Source organism: Macrobrachium rosenbergii, chromosome 46, assembly GCF_040412425.1.
Source record: "Macrobrachium rosenbergii isolate ZJJX-2024 chromosome 46, ASM4041242v1, whole genome shotgun sequence".
Classification (NCBI taxonomy): Eukaryota; Metazoa; Arthropoda; class Malacostraca; order Decapoda; family Palaemonidae; genus Macrobrachium; species Macrobrachium rosenbergii.
In genome coordinates, this window is record NC_089786.1 from 52,074,754 (window position 1) to 52,087,194 (window position 12,441).

The following is a 12,441-nucleotide window of genomic DNA, read 5'->3' on the forward strand; positions in this document are numbered from 1 at the left end:
AGTGCTTATTCCTTAAAAAAAACAATGGTGGTAATGTAGAATTTTATTCCTTGTATTAAATTTAGTACTTTTATTATTATTATTATTATTATTATTATTATTATTATTATTATTATTATTATTATAAGTTTAAAGTGTTCTTAAAAAAGCAATGGTGGTAATGTACAAATTTATTCCTTGTATTAAATATAATGCTTTTTATATCATTATTATTATTATTATTATTATTATTATTATTATTATTATTATTATTATTATTAAAAGTTTAAACAGTGCTTGTTCCCAAAAAAATAATGGTGGTAATGTACAAATTTATTCCTTGTTTTAAATTTAATACTTTTTAGAAAATGTTTAACCCATTTCTAGGTAAACATTTTTATTTGAGTTTTCAATGAATTTAGTTTCTGTGAATTTTTATTATTATTTTGAGAGAGTGTTCATTTATTTTTACATTTCATTTAGTAGAATTTTACTTCCGGGGGCTATAGCCAATTATAGTACAGTTTTTTTAAAAAACTAGACAGGTGAGATTTTTATAAGCCTACATAAATAAATTCCCACTCAAAAACGTTTCATTCTTAAGGCCAAACATTTGCAAATTAAACGTTTAACGTAGTCTCATTATCTTCCAATCTATCATCAACACTTAATTAGGAATTTAAACAATTTATTTTTATAGTAATTTCGGTAGCTCGATGTTGTACCCGTCTGTAAGAAAAAAAAAAATGCCACAAGTTTTTGACCTTGACCGAAAAATGCTTGTTCCTGTTGCTATTCTCTTCTCTCTCTCTCTCTCTCTCTCTCTCTCTCTCTCTCTCTCTCTCTCTCTAGTGCAGGAAGACTTATTCCTAGGAAACTGATTATTCAGGAAGCTCTAAACATGTTTTACCGCATTCAGAAGTTGAGCTTCAGAAAGCTATATTTTTTTTTAGTCACATCAGCTAAACTTCGTGAGATTTATTTTATTCTGAACTTTAGGAGGTTATTCTTTCTCTCATGAAGTTGAAAAACATCCTGAAGGCATTCAGATTTTAAACTTGAACTTCAGAAAGCTTATTCCGACCATTCTCAAACTTCAGCATTAAGCTTCAGACAGCAAGCTATCTTGTTTCGATCTGCGAACTGCTTGATATCCTATTGTACTTCAAACTTCCAAAGAATTACTTGAAATGTGAACTTCAAAGAGGAGTTTTAATCCCATTTTGAACCTGAACTTCGAGAAGTTTATTCTTGACACATTAGGCCTAGACAACTTCAGGGAAACTGTAGTACCATGATTTAAAATTCACCCAGACGGCTTCAAACAGCTTGATTCAGGAAACGAGAGCTATTCTGTACTACTTTAAAGCATAAAACGTCAGAACTCTATATATAGTACCATAACTTAATATTTACAAAGGTATTTCACGTCGGTCTAAGCTTTAACTTCCGTTTGAAAGCTTAAAGCTGCAGGGAAACTATAGTACCATAAGTTAAATGATAACAAAGCTATTTCACCTCGGTCTAAGCCGTTTTTCCGATTGAAAGCTTAAAATTAAGGGATCTGTTACTCTTTCCCAGTCGTAAGCTTGAGCTGCAAGGAAACTATAGTACTGTAACTTAAAGCTTGAGCTGCAAGGCTATCCCAGTCGTAAGCTTGAGCTGCAATGAAACCATAGTACCATAACTTAACAACAAAGCTATTACACCTCGGTCTAAGCCTTAACTTCCGATTGAAAGCATTCACCTGGGAGATCTGTTAGTCCCAGTCGTAAGCTTGAGCTGCAAGGAAGCTGCTGCTGCTGCTGCTGCTGGTCTGCCAGAAACCTTAAAACTGTCCTTGAGTTGTTGTTTGGGAGGAAAAACAACGTCCCCGCCTGCTCGCTGGCTCGCTCCTCAAGCGCGGATTTCACTTCCGGTCTTACGCGACATTGAATCTAACGTGGTAGGTTGAGAGAGAAGTGTGATTAATCTCTCTCTCTCTCTCTCTCTCTCTCTCTCTCTCTCTCTCTCTCTCTTATGTCAGTTTCCTTTGTAGTTTTACCAACAAATGTCAGTTGACTCTAAAACAACATGGAGATATGCCTAGGTCTAGGCCTTATGTCGCCATGTTATTTTTTTCCTGAAATTTTGGGCTTTTTGTGTGATTTTGTGCTTATTTATACACTATATTTATATATATATATATATATATATATATATATATATATATATATATATATATATAACGTATACGTGGTGTCAAAGACCTTTCCTATCACATGTGCATTCATAATGACCATTTGAGGAACATGAGCAATAGCTTGTGGCTTTTACGTATTCCCGAGAGAGAGAGAGAGAGAGAGAGAGAGAGAGAGAGAGAGAGAGAGAGAGAGAGAGAGAGAGGTTTCAAATGATGCACACTCGCTCTCAGGCCAATTATATCATGAAAAATTAGGCCTACGTTGTAAGTCTAACGATGCATTTATTTAAAGTCCCCAGTAAGGAACTCTAAGTCTTGGCAATTCCTCTGTAATTTCTCGGTAATTACCGTACTGTGTAATTGATGTTGATTGTTGTAGTTGCTAGTTCCTGTTCATTGATTATTAGACGTTAGTTTCAGCAACTTCGTTCAATTGATAAGATAAAACGCGAAAAATTATAAACAAAAAATATTAAAAGATTTATCGATATAGTTCTCTCGCCTCGTTACTCAGTCGAGCCATGTTGGAAATTTTGTTGAATAAATTTCCGACATATTCAGATCGGCTGTTGTCAGTTCATTTCAACGGGTGGCAGAGTAATCCCTGTTTATATAAATGTATAAAATATTTCCCTTCAATATAAAAAAAAAAGTCAAACCTATTTTTGTACCGGCTGAACGAAGCGTCAGTTGTCATGAGTTATTTAACGGCCAAGAGCTGGTTTCTTCAGTGTGGTTTTGGCGTATTTGTTTGTCAGCTACGGCGTTTTGTTTCAAGTTTTTTTTTTATTAGTTTTCTGTAAAAGAAAACTGTTGTGCCGGCTTCGTCTATCTGTTCCGCACTTTTTTCTGTCAGCACTTTAACTGCACTTTTTTTCTGTCCTCACTTTTTCTGATTGCATTTTTTTCTGTCGGTACTTTTTCTGTCGGCACTTTTTCTGACTGCACTTTTTTCTGTCGGCACTTTTTCTGACCACTTTTTTCTGTCGGCACTTTTTCTGTCGGCACTTTTTTCTGTCGGCACTTTTTTCTGTCGGCACTTTTTTCTGTCGGTACTTTTTCTGACCACTTTTTTCTGTCGGCACTTTTTTCTGTCGGTACTTTTTCTGACCACTTTTTTCTGTCGGTACTTTTTCTGTCGGCACTTTTTCTGACTACACTTTTTTCTGTCGGCACTTTTCTGACTGCATTTTCTGACTGCACTTTTTCTATCCGCCCTCAGATCTTAAAATCTACTGAGGCTTAGAGGGCTGCAAATTGGCATGTTGACCATCCACCCTCCAATAATCAAGCATACCAAATTGCAGCCATCTAGCCTCCTCAGTAGTTATTTTATTTAAGGTTAAAGTTAGCCATGATCGTGCTTCTGGCAACGATATAGGATATGCCACCACACACCACCGGGCCGAGGTTGAAGTTTCATGGGCCACGGCTAGCATTATGCCGAGACCACAGAAAGAAAGCTATATATGTGTGTATATATATATATTTTTATTCGAATATATGATGGCATTTTTAAGCGTAACGCATCGTTTAATGAACTTCTTGTTAGTTCAAACGCCATAAAAGATAGCATGCGTTGCAGCCATTGAGTAATGAACAGTTACGTAGCGATCATGGTATAGTACTATCAAGTCAAGTTGTAGTATCATGCTCAATGAAAGTGCTTAGACCTCTATACAGAAACGGCAATGACTTAGCCGAAGCTTATCACGTATATTTTGGCATTTTTAAGCGTAATTCGTCGTTTAATGAACTGAGTGTAATGTTTACTTTTTATTTTCTTTGAAAGAAAACTATTGAAATGGCTTTGGCTATTCGTCTGCACTTTTTCTGTCCACACTTTATTCTGTCCGCACTTTTTCTGTCCGCCCACGGATCTTATAAACTGCTGGGGCTAGAGGGCTGCAAATTGGTTTGTTGATCATCCACCCTCCAATCATTAAACATACCAAATTGCAGCCCCCTAACCTCAGTAGTTTTTATTTTTACTTTATTTAAGGTTAAAGTTAACCATAATCGTGCTTCTTGCAACGACACAGGATAGGCCGTGGTTAGTTTCATGGGCCGCGGCTCATACAGCATTATACCGAGACCACCGAAAGATGGATCTATTTTCGGTGGCCTTGATTATACGCTGTAGTGGCTGTATAGAAAACTCTATTGCGCCGAAGAAACTTAGGCGCAATTTTTACTTATTTAGTCAGTAAAAGATCGAAACGGTGTTGCCATTAGAGTATCAACTGTCAAGTAGCTATAAAGTTATTATAGTACTATCATGTTTAAGTTGTAGACCCATGATCTTTGAAAGTGTTGACATATAGGCCTATATAGAAAAACCAATGACTTAGCCGCGGTTTATCAAATATATTTTGGCATTTTTAGAGAAGCCAGTGACTCAGTGGCAATTTATCAAATACATTTTTGCATTTTTAATAAGCGTAATGCTTCGTATTATGAACTGAGTATAACACATACATGTTTTATTGGTTTAATCGCCATAAAACATCTTACACGTTTTAGCTATTAATTAATGAACAGTCGAGTAGTTATCGCGTTATAGTACCGTATTAAGTTGTAGCCTCACGTGTGTGTAAGTGTTAGACCTATGTGTATAGAAACCTATAGACCTATATATATAGACCTATAGACCTACATAGAGGCTTAGCCGTAACTTATTCGAGGACCGTAATGCTTCGTGTAATGAGCCGGGAATATCCGAAGACAACTTCCATTACGTAATTCCAGCGTTATCAAGTGTTCGCAATGACGAGTACCAATCCCTTTCCCTCCCTCTCCCTCCACCCTCTCTCCCCCCTCCAAAGCCACCAACTCAGATCGCCTCGGCTGCGTTTCATAACAAACTGGTGATTCTTACGTGGCTTATTTTGGCGTTTTTTTTCTTATAAGTTTGTCTTTACGTAAGGTTTTCTTTTTTTTCTTAACCACCTTCGTTGTCTTTGGGAAACATGACAGGTGGAATTCGATAGGGACAGGATTGGGTAGGAGAAGGGTGGGGGCGGAGGGGGGCGAGGGGGTATTGGGAGTTTGAGCTTATCAACATATGAATAGATTCTCTCTCTCTCTCTCTCTCTCTCTCACAGAAAATTAAATATTCATGTGGGTAGATTCTCTCTCTCTCTCTCTCTCTCTCTCTCTCTCTCTCTCTCTCTCTCTCAGAAAATTCTAATCACATTCATGTGAATAGATTCTCTCTCTCTCTCTCTCTCTCTCTCTCTCTCTCTCAAGTGCTTGTCATATTCATGAATACGTGCTCTCTCTCTCTCTCTCTCTCTCAGAAAATTCTAATCACATTCATGTGAATAGATTGTCTCTCTCTCTCTCTCTCTCTCTCAAGTGCTTGTCATATTCATGAATACGTGCTCTCTCTCTCTCTCTCTCTCTCTCTCTCTCTCTCTCTCTCTCTCTCTCTCTCTCTCTCTCTCAGAATATGCTGCATGTAAGCCAAATCTCGCCAAGTGTTCCATTTTAGAGTTTCCAAGGGCTTCCAGGTAATATAGTAAAATATGAATTTTTACTTTTTTTAATCGTCTGGTATTTTATTTTCATATAAAGAAACCTGTCACTTTCGAAGTAGTTTTTCCTTAAATTAAAAACTTAACTAACGTAATCATTGTTAGAAAAAAGTTAATTAATAAAATTACTCTTTATTTTTTAGATGGTGGAAATATTTCATGATTTGGGCCCTAAACAAAATGGTACATTTTCTCGGGGCTTCTTGGGTGAGGTCTTGTCGTAAATATTAGCCTGACTCTTTAATTATTTACTTTTATAATCTATTAATCTATGTATTTATATATTTGTTTTGTTTATTTATTATGGGAAAAGCTTTGATTTTGTTGCTACGGTGGGGATAATTCAGTTTCTGTGATAGGCAGAAAGCTCCTGGTGTTTGAGCATAGGCCTAAGTCTTATATATTTCATTTTAAAGACCTTTGGTCATAGGCCAAAGTCTTAAGTCCTTCATTTTAAAGACCTTTGATCATAGGCCTAAGTCTTTAAGTATTTCATCAGAAAGATCTGTGAGCATAGCTCTAAGTCTTTAAGTATATCATTTTAAAGATCTTTGAGCCTAGGCCTAAGTCTTTAAGTATTAAATTTTAAAGATCTCTGAGCATAGGCCTAAGTCTTTAAGTATATCATTTTAAAGATCTTTGAGCCTATGCTAAGTCTTTAAGTTTTTCATTCTAAAGATCTGTGAGCATAGGCCTAAATCTTCAAGTATTAAATTTTAAAGATCTGTGAGCATAGGCCTAAGTCTTTAAGTTTTTCATTATAAAGATCTGTGAGCATAGGCCTAAATCTTCAAGTATTAAATTTTAAAGATCTGTGAGCATAGGCCTAAGTCTTCAAGTATTAAATTTTAAAGATCTGTGAGCATAGGTCTAAGTCTCTAAATATATCATTTTAAAGATCTTTGAGCCTAGGCCTAAGTCTTTTAAGTATTTCATTTTAAAGATCTTTGAGCCTAGGCCTAAGTCTTAGGTATTAAATTTTAAAGGTCTTAGAGCATAGGCCTAAGTCTTAAGTATTTCATTTTAAAGACCTTTGGGCATAGGCCTAAGCCTTTTAAGTATTTTATTATAAAGCTCTCATAGCTATTAGGAACTAGTTAAACCAAGGTGTCTAGAATCGCCCTTTAAAAGGTCGAAGGTTATGGAATACAGAGGAATAGGAGAGACAATCCAAAGATTGGCAGTATAAGGAAAGAAACTCGTCGAACTGGTTATTACGAAGATCTGTGTGAAAGAGCAAACAGACGGGTGTTACGACAATGCCCAAATAGAGAAAGTTGGAGAAATTAGAGGAAGTTTGGAGTGTCATTACACGGAGAAATTTTTGTAGGGTAGATGTAAAAGTCTCAATAGATCTATCTTACGGTGGTCTCGGTATAATGCTGTATGAGCCGCGGCTCATGAAACTTTATCTACGGCTTGGTGATGGTTTAACCTATATCGTTGCCAGACGCACGATCATGACTAACTTTAACCTAAAATAAGATCAAAACTACTGGGGCTAGAGGGCTGCTATTTGGTATGTTTGACGATTGGAGGGTGGATGATCACCATACCAATTTACAGCCCTCTAGCCTCAGTAGTTTTTAAGTCTGAGGGCGGACAGGAAAAGTGCGGACGGACAGACAAAGCCGGCACAATAGTTTTCTTCTACAGAAAACTAAAATTAAGAATACATTCAAAGAACGGGAATATCAAAGCCATTTTTTGTCATTTTAGATATGGGAACAATTCGAGGCAGTTTGACAGAGCCGGCTAATTTTATAATAACTTTTTTTTCCTGCAGTTTTTTATTACGCCAAAAAGCACCAGATTTGAGACAATTGAATTAAAAACTAATTTATTAAAGTCATTTTTTGGTAGCCATCGTAGACATTAAAACAATAAAGAGGTAGTGTGCTGGAGCAGGGTAATTTTTTTAAAAGGACCTTTTTTTTTTGCAAGGTTTTTTTTTTGTTAGGCTAAATTTTTTACCAGAATAATTTTATTTTAATTGCAATCCTGCGTTGTCAGTCTGCAATCCTGCGTTGTCAGTCTTTATATTAAAGTACAGAAAGACAGAGCTAAACAAAAAAAATAAACTGTTAGGCCTATAATCTCTAGACTTAAGTTTATCTTTAATTTTATAGTGCCTTTTTTTTTTAAAAAGGTTTTGTATTACCTAATTTAATAATGTTTTTTTATTACGCCAATTATTTGGCCTAATTTCGAATTAAAATTAAAATTTGTCAGTATATATAATATATATATATATATATATATATATATATATATATATATATATATATATATATATATATATATATATATATATATATATATATATATATATATATATATATATTAAATCAGACATACAGACCTTGAAAAAAAAGCTTAGTTGTTAGGCCTATAGGCTCTCTAGACCTATGTTAACTGAAACATAGCCATTTTTTTATTTTTATTAAAAACCTGAATTGTCAATCTGCATATTAAAGTAGAGAAAGAAAAAACTAAACTGATAGGCCTATAGGCTCTAGACGTATGTCAACTTAAACATAACCATTTTTTTTATTACACCAAATACTTGGCGAGTGTGTTTTGATTATTTTGATTAAAAACCTGTTTTGTCAATCTGCATATGAAAGTAAAGAAAAAAAAAGTTGATAGGCCTATAGGTTCTAGTCCTATGTTAACTTGAACTTAACTATTTTATTTTTTATTGCACCAAATGCTTGGCGAGTGTATTTTTTTTTTTTTTTTATTAAAAACCTACATTGTCAGTCTGTTTATTAAACTAGAGAAAGAAAGAAAATAAAAAACTAATTCCCCCAAAAGCAAACACTTAATCCCTCAAAGCTTCGTTTACCCTTCATACTAATTAGCAACACAACAAACACTTTTGAATAATCAAACACACAACTTTTTCCACGATGAACGAACACTTCCAGTACACCCCCTTCCCCCCACCCCCAAGGAAAAGAAACACTTGTCCTGAGCGCATGCTCTGAACAGATGTGGCTTAGGACACAAAAAAACATCTGCATAGGGTGATTTCGTATTCATCTTTGGTCCAGTGGCATGTCTAGAGGGGTCTAGTTTATGTATGTATGTATGTGTGTGTGTGCATGTGTATATGTATGTGCTGTTTGAAAGTACTATGTTGGAGTGTTGTTTAATAGTACTATGTTGGAGTGCTGTTTAATAGTACTATGTTGGAGTGATGTTTAATAGTACTATGTTGGAGTGCTGTTTAATAGTATTATGTTGGAGTACAGTTTATTAGTATCATGTTGGAGTGCTGTTTAATAGTATTATGTTGGAGTACAGTTTATTAGTATCATGTTGGAGTGCTGTTTAATAGTATTATGTTGGAGTACAGTTTATTAGTATCATGTTGGAGTGCTGTTTAATAGTATTATGTTGGAGTACAGTTTATTAGTATCATGTTGGAGTGCTGTTTAATAGTATTATGTTGGAGTACAGTTTATTAGTATGTTGGAGTGCAGTTTATTAGCGTTATGTTGGAGTGCAGTTTATTAGCGTTATGTTGGAGTGCAGTTTATTAGCGTTATGTTGGAGTGCAGTTTATTAGTATTATGTTGGAATGCAGTTTATTAGTATTATGTTGGAGTGCAGTTTATTAGCACTATGTTGGAGTGCAGTTTATTAGCACTATGTTGGAGTACAGTTTATTAGCACTATGTTGGAGTACAGTTTATTAGCACTATGTTGGAGTACAGTTTATTAGCACTATGTTGGAGTGCAGTTTATTAGTATTATGTTGGAATACAGTACATTAGCACTACGTTGGAATGTGATCAGTGTATCAAAATTTATTATTGTATGAATCAATAATTAGATTGACTGAGATAATCCTCTCTCTCTAGCGTCGCTAATCCTGTATCATCAGTTTTTATTATTTTATAGGAATTTATGAGAACAACAAAAAACAACAAAAAACCTTAATCATTTTATAATCTGTTGTTCAGCTTCGACAGCTCTTGGGGAAAATGACCCAATTTTCTGAACAGCTGTTCGTCTGTCAGATGTTTCTCTCTCTCTCTCTCTCTCTCTCTCTCTCTATAAATGCTGTGTACGAGTTAATTGGGATTTTTTTTTTTTTTTTTTTTTTTCATCTTTAGCAAGTGTTTGGGAAGATGTTTATTCACGTGTTGTAGGTGTTTTAGATGGTTTTAGGTGTAGTTGGTGAATAGGGTTGTGAATTTGTGTGTGTATATGTATATATATATATATATATATATATATATATATATATATATATATATATATATATATATATATATATATATATATATATATATATATAGATTTATATAGATTTATATAGATTTATTTATATATAAATATATATATTTATAATATGTATACATGTACAGATATATATATATATATATATATATATATATATATATATATATATATATATATATATATAAATTAGATATATATAAATATTTAAATATATATTACTCTCTCTCTCTCTCTCTCAGACGAGTAGAAACGCAACTTTCCCAGACACTCAGTAAAATTCAGCCATATAGTTTTTATTTAGGTTAAACCACCAAATTATCGATCTTATTGCATACATTTTATAAAATATATATTTGTTAGAACAACATTCATATACATCCTAGTAATGTTATATTAATATCAGTGCTGACGAGAGAGAGAGAGAGAGAGAGAGAGAGAGAGAGAGAGAGAGAGAGAGAGAGAGAGAGAGAGAGAGAGAGGGACTCCATTCCCTGCAATTTTTTTTCGTTGACTAAGAAATAAATGCTCGGTATTTCCCGTCATGCGCCGAATGAGAATTTAAAATAACTCAGCGTCATGCCATTACGACATGACGCTCTCGGTACGTGATTATAACGTGATTCATCCTCGAGGGAATTACATTCTGTCATTCTTTCCTGTTTTTTTGTTTATTTAAAGGAAAACTTATCATAGAGATGGATATTTGTCTGTCCGTCCGCACTTTTTTCTGTCCGCCCCCAGATCTTCAAAATTACTGAGGCTAGAGGGCTGCAAATTGGTATGTTGGTCATCCACCGTCCAATCATCAAGCATACCAAGTTGCAGCCCTCTAGCCTCAGTAGTTTTTATTTTATTCGAGGTTAAAAAGGTTAATGGTGAAAGGAATTGATAGGCCTGGTTCACTAGGGAATTGTCGTTGGCTTGTGGTTTTATAGAAGTGGATAATTTTTTTTTTTTATTTTGCGTAGGCCTAATCGCATTTGGAAGAGATGAGTTTTTTTGCATAGGCCTATTCTTTGGAAGGGAGTTGAATAGGCTGGTCTTTTGCATAGGCCTAATGGCCTTTGGAAGGTAGTTGAATGGGTGTTTTTTTTGCGTAGGCCTATTCTTTAAAAGATAGTTGAATAGGCCGTTTTTTCATAGGCCTATTCTTTGGAAGATAGATGAATAGGCTTTTTTTACGTAGACCTATTCTTTGGTAGATAAATAGGCTGTTTTTTTACGTAGGCCTATTCTTTGGAAGATAGTTGATTAGGCTGTTTTTTTTGCATAGGCCTATTCTTTGGAAGATAGCTGAATAGGCTGGTTTTTGCATAGGCCTAATAGCCTTTGAAGGATATATGGATAGGCCTTTTTTATAGGCCTAGTAGCCTTTGGAAGATACATGAATAGGCTGTTTTTTTTACATAGGTCTAATAGCCTTTTGAAAATAGATGAATAGGCTATTTTTATGTAGGCCTAATAGCATTTGGAAGATACATGAGCAGCCTGGTGTTTTGCATAGGCATATTCTTTGGAAGACAGTCGAGTAGGCTGGTTTTTTGCGTAGGACTGATAGCCTTTGGAAGGTACGTGAATAGGCAGTTTTTTTTTACCTACGCCTAATACCCTTTGTAACATAATAAATAAACGATTTTATAAGCCTGCATAAACAGAGACTGCTATTTTTCACTCTTGAAATATATTTTAATAGTTAACGAGAGAGAGAGAGAGAGAGAGAGAGAGAGAGAGAGAGAGAGAGAGAGAGAGAGAGAGAGAGAGAGAAATATGAAAACTACCATTCCCCTACACACAAAAAAACATACATACCATAGGTCAGCATCATCCAAAAAATAATCTACACACAATGTAGCCCTACGCAAGATGATGACGTCACGGAATACACGAACACACGACTTACTTCCTCACCCCGTCCCCCAAACTCCCACCACCACCCACCTAAAGAAAGGTGTCTTTACCTGCGCCCCTTCTGCAGTGCTGTAGTCCTAGTACCTCCTATTGATTGCCAGGAGAGAGAGAGAGAGAGAGAGAGAGAGAGAGAGAGAGAGAGAGAGAGAGAGAGAGAGAGTTTATGTTGAAAAAGCTGTAGTGTGTTTATATACATTCGGGGCATCCATGGACGTCTTGTTTACCCAGGGAAGATGGTTTGGTTTGTGAATAATGAATGCTCTCTCTCTCTCTCTCTCTCTCTCTCTCGTTTCATTACTGAAATATACTTGAGTATACACGTGAATGTATGCCATATATACATATGTATGTGAATATTCAACAGGCATAGCTTTTATTTATTCTTAATGTAACTTTTTTTTTTTTTAGTCTTGCATTTTGGAATTGATAAATGTGTATAAAAGTGTACGAAAAGGAAGGAATGAGAGAGAGAGAGAGAGAGAGAGAGAGAGAGAGAGAGAGAGAGAGGCTCGAGTCAACTTCTTATTAATATTTCTATTATCATTATGTAACCTGAGAGAGATTATTTTAGCTACCGGCTCA

At 35.0% G+C, this 12,441-nt stretch overlaps 2 protein-coding genes across 8 annotated transcripts in view; one reads left to right on the forward strand and one right to left on the reverse strand.

Annotated features, from left to right (window-relative positions):
* LOC136830343 (4-hydroxyphenylpyruvate dioxygenase-like protein) overlaps nucleotides 1-12,441 on the reverse strand; it is a 57,578-nt gene that overhangs the window by 25,524 nt on the left and 19,613 nt on the right. The gene's annotated exons all lie outside the window — the stretch shown is intronic.
* Nucleotides 1-12,441, forward strand: part of Pi4KIIalpha (phosphatidylinositol 4-kinase II alpha) — an 81,114-nt gene that overhangs the window by 20,105 nt on the left and 48,568 nt on the right. The window lies entirely within an intron of this gene.